We start from the raw sequence: 16,466 nt of genomic DNA on the forward strand, positions 1-16,466 counted from the left end.
AAGCTCCATTCCTCAAGGAGGAAAAAAAAAAAAACGGGGGGAGGGCTTGGGGGTGCTCAGTTTCTGGAGGCAATTTTTTTTTTTCAAAATGCCAGTGTGTGGTGGCATTCGGGGACTGAAGAAGAGAGGGGTGGAGTAGGCTGCTCTTCAAACATAGCTCCTCTTCTGGCAGACGCACCACCTAGTTCTGGAAGAGAGGCAGGCACCGGCCCGCTAGGTAACAGTTTGGTGATTTATTGGGGGTGGGGGTTGGGGAGGAAGGGAAAAATGAAAACAAAAGAACTTAAAAAAAAAAAAAAAAGACAAGGACGGGGTTATGGTGACATGCTTTATAACGCCAGCCCCGGCAAGTCCATCTAAGAAATTCCACAGCCAAGACTTGGGTCTTTAAATCTGCCAGCACAGACGCATCCAAAGGTTGACAGAGAGGGAGGGGGGAGCGATACTGAGGTTCCTGCGCAAACCGCAACGCCCAAAATATCAAAAGAAGAAGTCAATCCAACCGGAGAGGGACAAACGACTTCAAAGCTCCTGCGCTTGGGATAGAAGTTGAGCAGCCTCCGGAGAGCAGCGGAGCCCGAGTGCCAGCATCCTGCCGGAGCGCTCGCCGCCGCCGCCGTCGCCGCCGCCTCCCCGGATCAGCATGCAACAGCGATCCGCGGCTGCGCCGGGGCGAGGGCGGGAGCGGGCGGGCGGCGAGCACTTGGGCGAGGGAGGAACAGGTTGCAGGCGAGCCTAGCCGTGGCCTGGCACGGGAGTTGTCCAAGGACCGAACTTCCTGCCGAACGGCTCGGCGTCTTCTGCCACCGACAGCCCCACACCGGGAAGCAGAGGAGAGGTGGGGAAGGAAAGGAGAAGGCGAGGAGTTGGGGGTGGGAGGGGGGGACGAGCGAAGCGCAGAGGCGCAGCGAGGCGCGCGTTGGAGCGCCTGGAGAGGCGGGGGCGGGGCCGGTGAGGACAGGAGGGGCGGGGATGGAGCCGGAAGGACCCCGGCCGACCGCAGCTGCAGGGGCCTGGGAAGTGAGGTTGGTTTGGCTCATAGATTTATTTAGCCAGAAGGTAGCGGGCCACCTCCGCAGAGGTCCAGCAAGAGTCGCCTCTCCCGCAAGTAACGCCAGAGGAGAGAGGCAGGCGCAGCTGGCGGCGCGGCACGGTCCCCGCAAGAGAGCCGAGCCCAGGCCCGGCGGGGGCGCACACGCACGCGCGCACGCACTCGCGCCTTCCGTCCCCGCCGAGGCGCCGGCCGGTGCTGTGCCCCGCGCAGTGCCCGCCCAGGCGGGTAGTGGAAGCCTTTGCGCCGTGCGCGCCGCGCTCCAGGGCCCGGTCGCTGCTTCTCCACACCTCCCAGTCTCCAAGGAACGCTGCCCAGGGATTTCCGCGGAGAAGGCAGCACCCTCTCCCCGTCTCCCCACTTAGCAACCTGCAGGCCCCGTGAGGCACGCTGGGACCACTGGGGGCTCCGCACCCTGCTGTTGGTGCCAGCTCCCCGCGGGAGCTTCTGCCCTCCCTAGGCAAATGCGATCTGGGGCGGCTTCTTGGGTTCAGCTCCGGAGGAGCCCTGCGCATCCATTTCTGGAAGAGTGGCCCAGATACTGGGGCCGGCGATAGTAGTTTGGGGCTAACATTACCCTTCTCAAAGTCTTATCAGGAGATCCTCCCACCCACCCCTTTTACTCCTAAGTCCGCTCCACTGACTTCCTCAAACCCACCCTGTTAATGAAGAAAAAACCAATTAGTATCTGAGCTGCGTTAAGTGGGAAAGGTGGACTCCAAGGCCCTGAGAAAGAGGGTTTAGCAACCACGCCCTTGTCCACAGGTGACTCAGTGGTTTGAAAGGAACACAGGTACCAGCCACCCCCTCCCATGTCTCCAGTAGCTGGAACACACTTGCCTCTGCTTTTTTCCAATCTCAGCCTCAACACACAGCTCTATCCAAATCCTCCCCACATGAGCAATGTTAGAGAAAAGGAAGGGGCGGGTGGCTAAGGAAAGAAACAGAGCCTGACCAAGGCCAAGAGGTTGGGTGAATGCAGCTTCATGTGTCTGAAAGGCAGTGTGTCCCTGTGTGTGAGATTAACTGAGGGGAAGGGAAGGGACATCTGAGTGAGAGGCACGTGTGTTCCTATGTGTATGTGTATGTGTCTGTGGGCAAGGCCACGTGAGCACTGACGCAAGGTCTACTGTGTGAGAACATAGGAGAACATGTGTGAAGGGAAATTCTCTGGGTACTGGAAACCCAAAGGAATGACGTCACTGCTGCCTTTGGGATGGCATGTTGACCTTTTGATTCAGGGTAGCCTGTTTCAGGCCAAATTACTACACAAGGTGTGTCAGCTCTAATTATTATTTTGATTTCACATTACTGCCTTACTCTGTCATTCTACCTACCTTAATTGGAGGGTCCTTTTCAGTCAGATACCTAGTCAGAAGTAAAAGGGAAGATGTTGCTATGAACCATGAGGTCCCTGTTCGTCACTCACAATGGTCACAAGTGGTCGTCTCAGTAACCCTGCAAACTGTGTAGATTAGAAAGGGCTTTCAGAAGTGAGCAAACCCGTGCTTTCAGGCAGAACCATAATCCATAGTACAAACTTCATTCAAATCAATCATCTGATAAATATTTTTGAGCACCAGACACTGTTGGCACTGAGGACATAATAATGAACAAAATAAATGATGACCCCCAAAAACGTGTCCTCTTCCTGGATTAAATTAGATTCTATAACCTTACCGACCAGAGTGCCTGAAAGACCTCATTCTCAGAGTACGACTTCACCCCTGTCCTCTGTGTCTGGGCCTTAGCAGGCTTCAGGGTGGTGTGCCCATTTGTTAATGCTCAGAGGAAGCAGGGTTCTCTGAGCTTTACCTCCTGGAAGAGGTTCCTGGAAGATCTGGAACACCCAGACTTGGGTCTTCAATGTCACCCACTCAGCAGAGAGGCAGTACTAATTCTGCTTCCTCTCTCTACAATGTTCTGTGTTCTCTGTGGCTGCTGTAATTCTTTAGAGACCTAGGATCCCCAAGACAGGATATTAGACTTGGAGATGTGTAGCCCCAGTGGAATTGAGGCCTGCCTTCCTTGCATTCTGAGACAGCAGTCACAAGCACATGTGTTGGGGATAATGTAGACTATGCCAGCGAGTACGAGCTCCTCTGTAGCGAGGTTATAAATGGGGAATTCCTGGAGGGTGCAGCCCAAGAGGAAAGAGGCAAGCATGACGGTATAAAAGTCTTGGTAATGGACTTGGTACGAGGGCAGTAATGCTGAGAGGGAGGCATACACTCATATTTCACCACATCTACCATCCCCCACCCTATAGTCACAGCTCTTCAGACCTTTGAGATCTGTGACTCTCTAATGCCCCCATTCTTCCAGCCCCCAGAGGGCTAGAATTTTAATGGCCGAATTATATTTTATGTGTGTTTAATAGTTTTCAGCTTACAGAAACCTCACAACAAATCTCTGAGATCAGCCCGCTAACCCATGTATTATGACCCTGATTTGGTGGACAAATTAGCAGTTTCAGAAATATTAAGTAATTTTCCCTGGGCTTCTAACAGATCTTCTGACTTGCACTTTATGGCTCTTTCTAACACCCAGTCTAATCTCTTGTGGATGGTAAGAGTGTAATTCCAAATTTTTCACTGTCAAGAAACTCTACACTCACACTAAGCCCATGGGAATTCTATGCTTGCCATCCTCAATTTGGATTTGATCAGTGGCCACACGTTCCTGGGACCATGCTGGGAAGATGCTAAACTAAACACATCTATTGCCCTCAAGATCCAGGAGGATCCTTAGAAAAAAACAGGTCATTGCCATGATGCTCTTCATAAGGGAACTTGGTGGGAATTCTCCTTACAGTGTCCCTCTTTCCAATGTATTAAAGACCCACATATGGAAATGCAGAAAATCAGCATTTGGTCATAACTGATTGGAAACCGGTTTCCTAAAATCGCTTTCCAGCCCATGAGAAACAGAGGCCATAGTTCCCTGTTGTTAGAGCACCATCTACTGGTCACTTGTGAGCACATCACTGTGAGCTCAGGTACTTGGCAGCCCAGCACCCCCAGATATTCCAGAGCCTGCGTAATGCCTAAAGAAGTGACCTCTTGTCACCAGCCCTCTACTCCCATGTGGGACTTTGCTGAGGTCCAAGCCCCAAAATTCACTATAATACAACCAGCCCATCTCACAGTATTTAGAAAGTACAGTCCCACACACTGGGCACAAAGTCGACACACTGCATGCACATGCACATGTGTACATGCACACATATGGACAATACGCACACAGTTAAGATGGTGCAAGCAAATGTTTTTCCACCTGCATGTTTTTCGGCAAGCAGTCACCTGCAAACTCGAAACCCAACAGGGTCTGAGGAAGCAAGTGAAAAACTTCCCTAGATTATTAACCCCATATAGATGGTTTAATCTCAAAGCTTTCACCCTGTAGCCCCTCAATTCCAGTGTACCATCCAAAATGCAAGCAGGAGGGAAGGCTACTGGTAGAGGGTCCCTCCAGTTACCTTTGGAAAAGGGATGAAACCAGTTGGCTGCACTCCCGCAGACCAGGAAGGCCATGGGAGGTTGTACTAAGATGGATAGAATGAGCATCGCGATTGGAGAGGCACTTAGCCTATTCCCCTCATTCATAAAGCTCTTCCCAGATCTGTCAGGCCTTGGGCCATCTTCGAATGAGATTTTAGCCCGTCACTGCGGAGTCTGTAAACCTAACCTCATCCAAAATGCGTGTGCCCCTCCCACCAGCCTGGCTTCCTCATACCCCACCCCCAACCCCGCCCCTCCAACAATTACACTCAGATAACTTATGCTTAAGCTATCAGAGCCCCTTTTGTTCTATTTTTCCCCCTGTTGAGCTTTTCCAAGAAATAGACTCTTATGCAAAGCAGTGCTCTAAGGAACATAATGCAGAGAGGATTTGGGAGTGGGTTCTTAAGAAAAAAGTTGGCAGGAGACCATGTGCAAATTCATTGCAGAGCAGAGGAGCATTATGGCAATGCAGACATCTTGGGAATCTGGTGGCTTCCACAATACCTTACAGCCCTCACTTGGGTGAAAACATAACTTTACATCCTTATGTAATGTCCATCCCTAGAAGCAGCATTTCTCAAACCCATGCTTGAGAAACTCCACAGCTCTAACACTCCACCAGCTAACTATAGATGTGCAAATTTTGCTTAAAAATGTTTTTAAAACCATTCATTTATGACAACTCAATATTTCCTGAGTGCCAACTGTGATAATGTCATCTCACTGCATCTTTGCTGCAGGACTGTAAGGCACATTCTGTTATCTGCGGCCCAAAGGGTCAGGTATTTGTTCAAGTGCACAGAGCTAGGAAATAGCAGAGTTGGATCTCCTGATAATAAGGTCAGGACTCTTCACAATCGGTGGCCACTATTAACATTCTGCATGTCAAAATAATGGTTTCCTTGCTTCAGAGTCCATCACAGACCTGATCTTGTAAGGTGAAGCATGACCCTGAGCCAGAAAGCCTCCCAAAGGGTTAAATTTGAGGAAAGCATGCCACCTGTCTCAGGACCGTTATGAAGATGAAGTTAGTTAGTATGTGTAAAGCTCTTAGAACACTACCTACCTGGCACACAAGCGCTATATATGTGTTTGTTAAATACATTTCAGCAATGGTAGCTGTGACCACAGTAACACATAGCAAACCACATATCTGGCAGCTTTCGTTTCCAAAAGCAGATTTCAGAAGTGCAGGTCAGAGATGACTTTGGTGTGTATGGGGTGGACGGAGGGGCAGAGAAATAGAAGTGTCTGAGACTTGGTCAGAAGGACAAATGGAGAAAAAGAGAAAAGAAAGAAAAACATTAGAGATCGGAGTCCAAAGAGCCCAAAGGCCTTGGTACCTGGGAGAGGTATTCATTAATTTACTTATTCATTAATACATAAGTCCCCTTAATGAATACTCATGAAAGCATTCTCATGTGCCAGGCATTTTTCTCAGGAATTCTGAGGTTCAAAGATAAATCAGACATAGTCACAGCCTCTGACAGCTTACATTTTTAGAGAGAGGAAGGGTAAAACATACCCATGAAGGGCTCTGATACAAAGCAGAATGTAGTGTGCACCATAATAGTGTACCCCATGAGGGGGAGAACAGAGAAGGGAGACATCCCCTCCAGCTGGGAGCAGCCAGGAAAAGGGAAGAACTAGGGAGATCCCTTTGAAAGAGATGGCACCGGAGGTGGGGAGAAGCAGCATGGAACAGCAACATGGAACAGCAGCATGGAACATGAATGCCCAGGCTGTGGAGCGAATGCTAGATGCACGGGACTGATTAACCAGTCAGCATGTTTACTGTGTTTCAGTGTAACTAGGACCACAAAAAATCTATTACCACTTCGATCCTTTCTTTTCCCTAAGACGAGCTGACTTTTCAATCTGAACAAAAGTCAAATATATTCAATCAAACAAACATTAACCCTTACTGAGAAGGTCCCTTTGGAGCTTCTATGTTTATTCCCAGATGTCAAAGGATCCCTGCCCCATTACTTCACCTCAGCACCTATCCTCAGGGTCCAGCCTTGCTTCCTGGTCAAGGCAAAGTGCAGCAGGAGGACTCTGCAGAGCTCTAGCTCTGACTGGTAGGGGTGAGCGGAGGATGCTTCAGTATCTAAGGGTGAGAACAACCGACGGAAGCACGCCCATCCATCCGCCCCCTTGGCCTCTTGACTCAGAAAACAAAATACAGCCCACACATTGCAAAGCTTGCTCAGCCTGGGTGGGTTTAGTCTGATTCATTCATTCAGCAAACATAAAATGAGCACCTTCCATGTGTCAGGCATGATGTCAGGTGCTAAAGCAAAGGAGGCAGTGCCCAGGACGAGAAGGTACCTGAGTTATAACCTGAACTTGCTGATCTTAATCCATTCCCCACACTTCACTCTTGAAGACAGTGTCCCGATTAGCAGGAAAAGCAGCTCACAGCTGAAACAGAGCCTAGAGGACCCTAAAGGCCCAGAGAAGGGAACTCATTTCTACCACACCCACCAGTCTTGCCTCTTACAGGACTCTTTGGGTTGGAATCATCAGCAGATTAAGCCACCACCTGTCCATCACCACACCCTTTCTCTCCCACTCTCTCCTACGCTGAGCAGCTGGTTACACCCACCTGGTATAAAATAATCAGAGTGAATAAGGCATTCCCATATGATATGGACTTAAGGCCAGTTTTGAAATGTGCACCTGGGCAGGCCATGTGCTGGTTCTGCCCCTTCCACTCCCCTGAAACTGCACTGAGACCCCCCACTGACCTCCTGTGGTCCTGTTTCCCCCATCCCCCCCACCCTTGACTCCTCTGTAGCATCTGGCACCACTGACTGCCCCTACTTCTCAGAGTTCCCCTATCTTAGCACCCCACCTCCCAGTTTCTCAATATCTGTTTCCTTCTTTTGCTCCTTTTATTCCTCTCTCTATTGTGAGAGTACCCCCAAGGGGCTGTTCTCAACCCCTGCATCTTCTCTGACATCTTTCCTTTCAGGGTCATATCCTTACTCACACTTTCTACTATCCCCTCTGCTTCCACATCTAGTTTCATCCTTACCTTTCCACCTTCTTTCCAGATCCAAATGCCCAACTAAGGAATGAGTATCTCTACACGGACTGTCCTTCGTCATCTCAAACTCAATGTGTTAAAAAGTGAATTCATTGTAATTCCTTCAAAGCAAGCTCCCCTCCAAAAATTCCAGTTTCTACTGGGGTGACATCATTCTCCCTGTCAATCACTTAACTTCTGTGGTTCCTTCCTGCCTAAAAAATGGCCAAACTCCTAAGCCTGACAACTCAAGAAAATATGAATTCAACCTACCTTTCTAACACCATCTCCCCATGTGCCATAGTATCAACATAGCTATAACATGTCATGCCCACTCCTGCCTCAAAACTCTTGCTCAGAGCACCTGCTTCAGACTGACCCAAGAACATCTTTCATCTTTTCTGCTTCTCTAACTCCTAGGTGTCCTTGAAAGTATGGTTCAGTTCAATTCTGCCTCTTCCATGAAGCCTTCCGTAACCTCTCCAACTCTATCTGTGATCTCTACCTCCTCTAAATTCACAGAACTTCTGTGTCATTCATATAGTACCTGTTTACTAACTGTCATTGTTGTCATGGGTATAACTTCACCACTAAATTCCTATTTAATTTTTCAATTATGTGTGCCTTGTCTTCTTCACTATGGTATAAGCTTTTCAAGTACAAAGGACATATCTTCCCCTTCATTTTATTACCTGGAGTGCCTGCATTACGTTATACTCATAGCAGGCCTTTATTAAATACATCGTCAATGAATGAATCATTGAGTCTCCTGCAACTCTTTTTGGTGAAAAAGATCTTAGCATCAGCTGGTTAGCTGGTGCCTGTCTGAGGGGCTGCCCTTCCCCTAACACAGTCTAGCTCTGACTAGACTGTGAACCTGCTAGTCTAGCTAGACTAGACTGAATCTCTGCTCTGTTGTCAGCTGTTTCCAGCTGTTCATCCTGGGTTTAGTGTTCATCCTCCCCCTTACAGCATGAAAGGATGCCTACCTCTCCTGTAGGAGATCAGATATTCTAACTCAGGAACTTTTCCAGCACAATAACAGCCTCACCCTCATTTGATCAATCATCAAATTATAGGGTTCATTTTCATATGAGGAATATCTCCCGCTCTTTAAAAATATGGTTGAAATAAGATTTAGGGAATCACGTATTTTAAAAAGACATTCAGACCCTCATATAAAGAACATTTTCAGGTCTCTTTCCACAGAATACAAAACACAGAAGAATAAAATTCTGCTTCGAAATCAATCATCATCTTAAACTAGTTCTATCTCTTCTCTCTACAAAAAGGCAAATGTTATCATCAGACCTCTGTCCCTTATGAAGAATTATATGTGGAAGAGACACACACACTTTTGCCTATATGCAAAGACACACATTCCATTCTGGTCTGATCTCATTCTGCCAGCCAACTGTATAAATATATAAACTGAACTTCCTATGCTGTTGGGAGCTATCAGACAGACCTATACATAAATGTAACCCATTATATTTAAATGGGAAGAATCACAAGTTCTTTTGAAGATTTTTAAATATTCCTAATGAGCCATTTAAAAATGGGAAAGATGAAAATGTAATTCTCAATCAAAAGGGAGAATTTCTGAAATACTCCTCTCTAAGACCCTTAACAAACCAACCCCAACACACACACGGATGTGCTCATACTACAGTCTTCTCCCTTAGAGACTTTTCTTGTTTTTTTTCACATAATCACTCGATCCCTTAGTCACATTCCTCAAAAAACTTCTGCTGGATGTGAAGGGGTCAAGTATTATTAATATAATAACCCAAAGTTTCCTATTATGCTAGTTTTTCTTTGTTAAAATAATCTCTATTCTCTAATAGATCCTGATTTCATAGTGCAAATTCCAAGACTATAAAAATCCAAGAGAAAAATGGACATGCATCAAACAAATAAAGAATAATTACAAAGAAGAGTATAGGCAATTTGGTTAATGATATTAATTATAATGGGTATTAAACACTTATTATTTAATAAAAAGGCACTACACTAAGCTCTTTGCTTTCCTTATTTCTCAGAATAATCCTGTATGGTATGTACTATTATAATAAGCATTTTATAGATAAGAAAAGCAAAACTGAGAGAAATGAAATAATTTCCCTCAAGGTCAGAGGGGTGGTAAAGGACATAGCAGAAGGTCAACCCTAGGTCTATTTGACTCCAAAATCCATTTTCTTAACCACCATAATGTAGGCTTCTCACTGATACCATTAATAGAGACATGGGCTAGTCACTTCATTTCATGACCATCCTACAATTCCAAGATGCAAGAAAATGTCCAGAGACTACAGCAGGTGTTGAAGGGTCTTAGCATAAGCAAGTAATGAGTGTGAGACAAGACAGGAGACTTGCACCTCAATCTTTGTTTGGCTTATTACCACATGTGCAAAAATGACAACAGTAATGCCTGCCCTCTAAATCTCAGGAGACTATTGATAGACCAACTGGGACAACAGATGCCCAAGTGCATCGTATTCCAATATGTGCTGGTGTAATTAGCCCGACCTGCTGCTGCGGTTCTGCATTTCAATGTCCCAGAGCAGCACGGGCACGCCAAGGGGAACCAAGTCTTACTTCAAAACCTGTTCACACTCTTCAAAACTTCTTAAAATCCAAAGGGTATATTATTGTGCACAATTTACTCATGACGAATATGGTTTTACATGCCATTTACCTGTTTTTTCAATGACTGGCCAACTCTACCCAAAATGCCCTACCCCCTGAGCTCCCTGGTGGGTCAGTCTTAGGCAGCTTCCCAGAAACGCTATCAGACAAACTCTGGAGGGGTCAGTAAGGAAGGTAAGGAACAGATGGAGAGATGGTGTTCAGCAGTAGGAAAGGAGGGTCTGCTTTACTGCAGCCCCAAATATTAGCCAGTGTTCGGTGTTCAACAAATCCACGGGTAGCACTATTCCTACCATTCAGGAATATCGATCCTGATTATTAGGTATGGCTTTCATTTTTTTAATGAAAACTTCTGCTGCCAACGCGTGCCACTAAAGGATTCAGCAAATTTAAATCCTCCTGCCTCTCAACTTGTTGTTTTCCTGCCTGCACTCCAGCAGGTAAGACACCCACAGACTCACAGTGCTCCGGGCTGTAGAATTCACAGGAGTCTATAATGTTCGGGTTATTTTTAAACTTTCAGGCCACTTTCCCTCCCCACGAACAGCAGGCCTGCCATTTAGAACAGTGTTTAACCCACACCCCACCTGCTTTGAAACTTTAGCTTTTTGTGTTAAAAGAAAAGAAACAATCCTTCAAGATTGCACGTGTGTGCATGCGTGCGCACGCATGCGTGTGCACACGCACACACACACACACACACACAGGCATGCGCGAGCATCTAAAAACTGAAGACAGTCACCAGCTTAATGGGGTGAAAGACCCAGCTTCCCAAATGATGCTAAGATTGTTAAGACTGGGTGTGTGAAAATGCTTTGTAAACTTACATTGTCACACCACTGTAGGTGGTATCATTGTTATATTTACAGGGACAGACACCAGGCATTACAGGTGATGTCAAAAGACAGCTCCCTATTTCCAAAAGAGAATTATATCTGAACAATCAAAGCATTCAAGGCCCTCCATAGGGATCCAGACAGAAGCTGGCTAATGGGTGTTAGGTATCAATTTTCTTCAATATAGTACTTTAAAAAAAAAGTGGAAAACACTGGGAGAAAGGGAAAGGAATTCTGAAAACAATTCAACAGAAAAAAGAAAAAATTCCAAAGCAGGAACAATAAGTAACATTTGTGGAAGGTCTAAGAAAGCACTGTGTACATGTTACCTCATTTGCTCTGCACAAGAATCCTAGGAGGTAGGTTATGTTTAGCTTCAACCATTTTTCAGGTGGGGCAACTGAGATCAGAGAAACCAAGCCTCTAAACTAAGATCACACAGCTAGTAAGTGGCAGAGCTAGACCTGGAACCTGGTTCTGCCTGATGCCAGAGTTTACATCCCACCACTACACCTCACTGCAAGAGACAAGCTGCAGGAGTGAGTGTGGCCTGAACCCTGAGGCCAGACAGGAATGGCTGCAAGACACCATGGTAGAAAAGTGTAGAGTCACTCGGGAGTCAGTGAGGGTCAAGCCTTGGGCACAGAGCCTCCTCCACAGCCAAAGTTACAAGACGAAAAGTCCCTTTACCTGGAAACCATAGGCTTTGAATGACCTACAAACCCTGCCACACCACTCGACCCTCCAAGATGGCACAAACATAATCGATCACAAACAGTCCCCAAATGTCTTCCCTTCGGTGGCATCCCTCTCAGGGGCAGAAGCTATAGCTTCCTACTGTTGCCACAGTGCTCCAGGAACCTATTATAAAATAAGTCAAGCAGCTTTCTCTTGCAGCAAACCTTTTAACCAAAACTCTTAACACACACGAGGGATGAGTCACTGGAGAGCCTCCTCCTTTCCCTCTCCCTCCTCACCCTCTGGCTGAGGCACCCAGAAGTGATAAAATGATCAGGTGGCTCAACACTTTTACAGCTAAATGCATCCAAGGGATTTTTAAAACCAGAGTCTGTTTCCCTGGAGGCTATTAGGGTGTATACACATTCTGCTGCATCCGGGACTCAGAAGGAATTGGCTTCTCTGCCTCCCTGCTTCCCCCTCAGGAGCATTTCCCATCTATATTCTAATCCCACCTCCCTAACTGCCCCTTCGTCTTCTTCTCCACTTTTTCTTCTTCCATCTCCTAAACGTGTGCATTCTTCAGAGCCTGTTTCCTACCTTTTCTCTAAGTATATACACTCTCTCGGTGATCTCATCCATCTGGCTGGCTGCAACTAAAGCTAATACCCAAAAGATGCCCAAATCTTTATCTTTAGCCCTATTCTTTTTAAAGTCAGGTGCCACATTTACAACTGCTCAAATGGGCTCCCCCACCTGGATAACCTGACGGCACCGTGAATCAATACACTGATTTAAAAACACTCATCCTCTTTCCCTCCAAACCAGCTCCTTCCCAGGTCTCTCATTTTGTTTGCAACATCACAGACTCCCCCTAACTCAGGCAGAAAACTTCAGGTGCATCTTTGATTCTTCTCCTGCACATTTCGCACAGCAACCATCCCCCAAGCCCTGTCACTCTTTGTTCTTTATTCCACGCTCATAATCTTCCTTTCTTTTCTGTTTGCACCACCACCTCTCAGGCTCAGGACTTTAAACCTCCTCAGAGGAGGAAAAGAGCCTTCTGAGGCTTCCTTCTCCTCCACATTCTACCTGGTTCAGAGGTTCACTGCATAACTCAACTCTGACCCTGGTCCCACCCTTCAGTGTAATAAAATTCAAGAGCGTGTTCAGTGTTGCATTGCCTGTGTCTAGTACAGCATCTGGTACGAGGTCACTAAACAAATGTATTTACTGGATAAATAAATGAGTCTCTAATGCCTATCAAATATCACGACGGAATGAAGAGATCTTACAATCTTAGGGTTAAAAGGAAACTTAAATGTCATCCAATCCAAGTCCTTATTTTAAGGACCAGGACTGAACAAAATGTTCCGCCCCCACCCTGTCTGTGCTCCCAGCAATATCTCCTACCACTCTGCAGTGTTCACTGCCTGCTCCAGTGAAGCAGGACTGCTTATCATTCCACAAGCACACCTTGAAATAATCCTCCTGCATTTCATTTCTCATTCTTTCTCCCTTCCTTCTCGTCCTTTCCTATCCACCTGTTAAAAAACAGGACAGACTTAAAAGCCTCATACTATACCTCCTTCATGAAGCATTTTGTGATCATACAACAAACATGATCTGTCTCTCCTCTGAGCACCTCTGGCACTTTATGTCCCGCTGCATCAGATACTGTGGTGTATGTATCTCTTCTCCCCCATTACACTGTAAGGGGCTTGACTTATATTTACATACCCTTCTGTTCCCCACAGCAACCAATGCCTGTACACTGTGGGTACTAACTGCACATTTACGGAATGAATGAATGAATGAGTGATAATTATATGCAAAGCCAAGTGGATACAAATAGGACATGGACATCTTAGGACCTGCACCATACCGGGAAGTTTGTATGGGAAAATCTAGAAGTGATAAACCTGTTCTAGAAACAATCAGTTCAGCTTAAGGAAGATGACCCTCAACCCTTACCTCACAGGAATAAGTGCAATCTGCAAATGTAACATGTTAAGATGAATGACCTAGGGCATGGAAGCAAACACAGTGGTCAATATGAGCCTGAAAAGCTCATAGCATTTTGAGTTTTAGATTTTGTTGTTTGCTAGAAAAGGGAGGGATGTTTTTTTAACTCATTTCATTTGATTCATATTTCTATGGATGTGATGTGGGCACAAGTATTCTGTGTCAGGTAGACAGGTAATTTGAATATAGTGTTTACCTAATCTAGCTACACACATTATCAACCTCCTCTTCTAACCCCTCCACTTTATAGATAAGAAAAGACATCTAGACCAGGGTTTGTCAGACCCAGCACTATTGAAATTTTTAAGTCAGATCATTCTTTGCAAAGGTGGTTGGGGGCCGTCCTATGTATTGCAGGATGTTTAGCAGCATTCCCGGCCTCTTACCACTAGATGCCAGATGCACCCCCAACTTGTGACAATTAAAAATGTTTCCAGGAAGCAGGAAAAAACCTCTCTGACCTCAGCCATAGCAATTTCTTACTTGACACATCTCCAAAGGCAAGGGAATTAAAAGCAAAAATGAACTATTGGGACCTCATCAAGATAAAAAGCTTCTGCACTGCAAAGGAAACAATCAACAAAACTAAAAGGCAACCGACAGAATGGGAAAAGATATTTGCAAATGACATATCGGACAAAGGGCTAGTATCCAAAATCTATAAAGAACTCAGCAAACTCCACACCTGAAAAACAAATAATCCAGTGAAAAAATGGGCAAAAGACATGAATAGACACTTCTCTAAAGAAGAGATCCAGATAGCCAACAGGCACATGAAAAAATGCTCAATGTCGCTCCTCATCAGGGAAATACAAATCAAAACCACACTGAGGTATCACCTCATGCCAGTCAGGGTAGCTAAAGTGAACAAATCAGGAGACTATAGATGCTGGACATGATGTGGAGAAACGGGAACCTTCTTGGACCATTGGTGGGAATGCAAACTAGTGCAGCTGCCCAAAACATTGTGGGGGTTCCTCAAAAAATTAAAAATACATCTACCCTATGACCCAGCAATAGCACTGCTAGGAATTTACCCAAGGGATATAGGAGTACTGATGCATAGGGGCACTTGTACCCCAATGTTTACAGCAGCACTTTCAACAACAGCCAAATTATGAAAAGAGCCTAAATGTCCATCAACTGATGAATGGATAAAGAAGTTGTGGTTTATATATACAATGGAATACTACTTGGCAATGAGAAAGAATGAAATATGGCCTTTTGTAGCAACATGGATGGAACCGGAGAGTGTGATGCTAAGTGAAATAAGTCATACAGAGAAAGACAGATACCATATGTTTTCACTCTTATGTGGATCCTGAGAAACTTAACAGAAGACCACGGGGGAGGGGAAGGGAAAAAAAAAATGTTACAGAGAGGGAAGGAGGCAAACCATAAGAGACTCTTAAAAACCGAGAACAAACTGAGGGTTGATGGGGGGTGGGAGGGAGGGGAAAGTGGGTGATGGGCATTGAGGAGGGCACCTGTTGGGATGAGCACTGGGTGTTGTATGGAAACCAATTTGACAATAAGTTTTATATTAAAAAAATAAAAATAAATAAATAAAAATGTTTCCAGATTTCCTAATGTCCTTTGGGGGGACAAAAATGCCCCAGGTTGAGACCACTGGTGCAGAATAACTAATTGAGTTGCTCTGGATCATGCAATTCATCAGTAATCTGACCAGGAATGCAGTAACTCCCAGTGGAATGCTCTGGCCATACCACACACTGCCTTCTTTGCTATCCCTCATATTTAGTAAGACACAACCTTTGGGAGCTGGAGTGAACTCAGAACAGGACCTCTGGTTTTCTAATGCCTCATAGCCCTACATGGGGTTCCACAACTCAATATAAAAAAGACATATTCTTAGCAGTGGCTGAAGGAAAAACTCAGGGCAAAAATATAAGGGTGATCACAACCCAACATTATCTGCTTAAGTCTTAGCAACTGGATCTCAGACAAGTAGCATTTTTCCTGATGCTTTGCATACTAAGAAATGTGGTCACAAGGCCCCCATTGAAAATAGGTTCTCCCCCTCAAATCAGCTTTGTCTTCAGGGAAAACTACTACACTCATGTTTTCAACTCAATCCTTTCTTTACACCCTCATCCCATGCTTCTCCTTCTATTTGCTTCCCCTTCTAAGTTGTAAAGCTTCTCCTTTCACCAACACCCTCTGTGGCCCCACTTTGCTTCTAGAATTTGTCTTCACTAGAATTTGAAAGCCATCTCCCTGCTTCCAGATACTGATCTTTCATTTCCTAAAAAGTCTCAATCACTTCCGGCAAGCTATTTTTAGGAGCTGCTGGTAAAGACTAATCAATTATCACTTTCCTAAGTGAATTGCTTAGCTAAGCACCTGTGTACCATCTGAGGGAGGCAGAAAATGACTGTCCGTTAATGCGCTGCTTTCTCCCCAACTTCCTTCCTCAAACCTTCCCTTATGCTCAGCCCAGCACTCTGACTAACCTCTCCATTAGGAATATCACACTTATAAGTCCTGGAGGACTTTGTGTATCCCCCAAGAAATATCTTCTGTTCTACTATTTTAGAGTATTCTCTTTATAAAAGACATTCAAGGATCTAGAACTGGAAAAATGGTAGAATAAGAGAAACTACTTGCTATAAATTTCTAGAAAACTAGGTAAAGTACAGAAATGCATGTTCAGGGGCACCTGGTTGGCTCAG

General features: G+C 45.5%; 1 protein-coding gene across 11 annotated transcripts in view; it reads right to left on the reverse strand.

The window, feature by feature from the left end:
• CACNA1E (calcium voltage-gated channel subunit alpha1 E) overlaps positions 1 to 16,466 on the reverse strand; it is a 654,182-nt gene that overhangs the window by 316,198 nt on the left and 321,518 nt on the right. The gene's annotated exons all lie outside the window — the stretch shown is intronic.

The sequence above is a fragment of the Felis catus genome, chromosome F1, assembly GCF_018350175.1.
Source record: "Felis catus isolate Fca126 chromosome F1, F.catus_Fca126_mat1.0, whole genome shotgun sequence".
Taxonomy (NCBI): Eukaryota; Metazoa; Chordata; class Mammalia; order Carnivora; family Felidae; genus Felis; species Felis catus.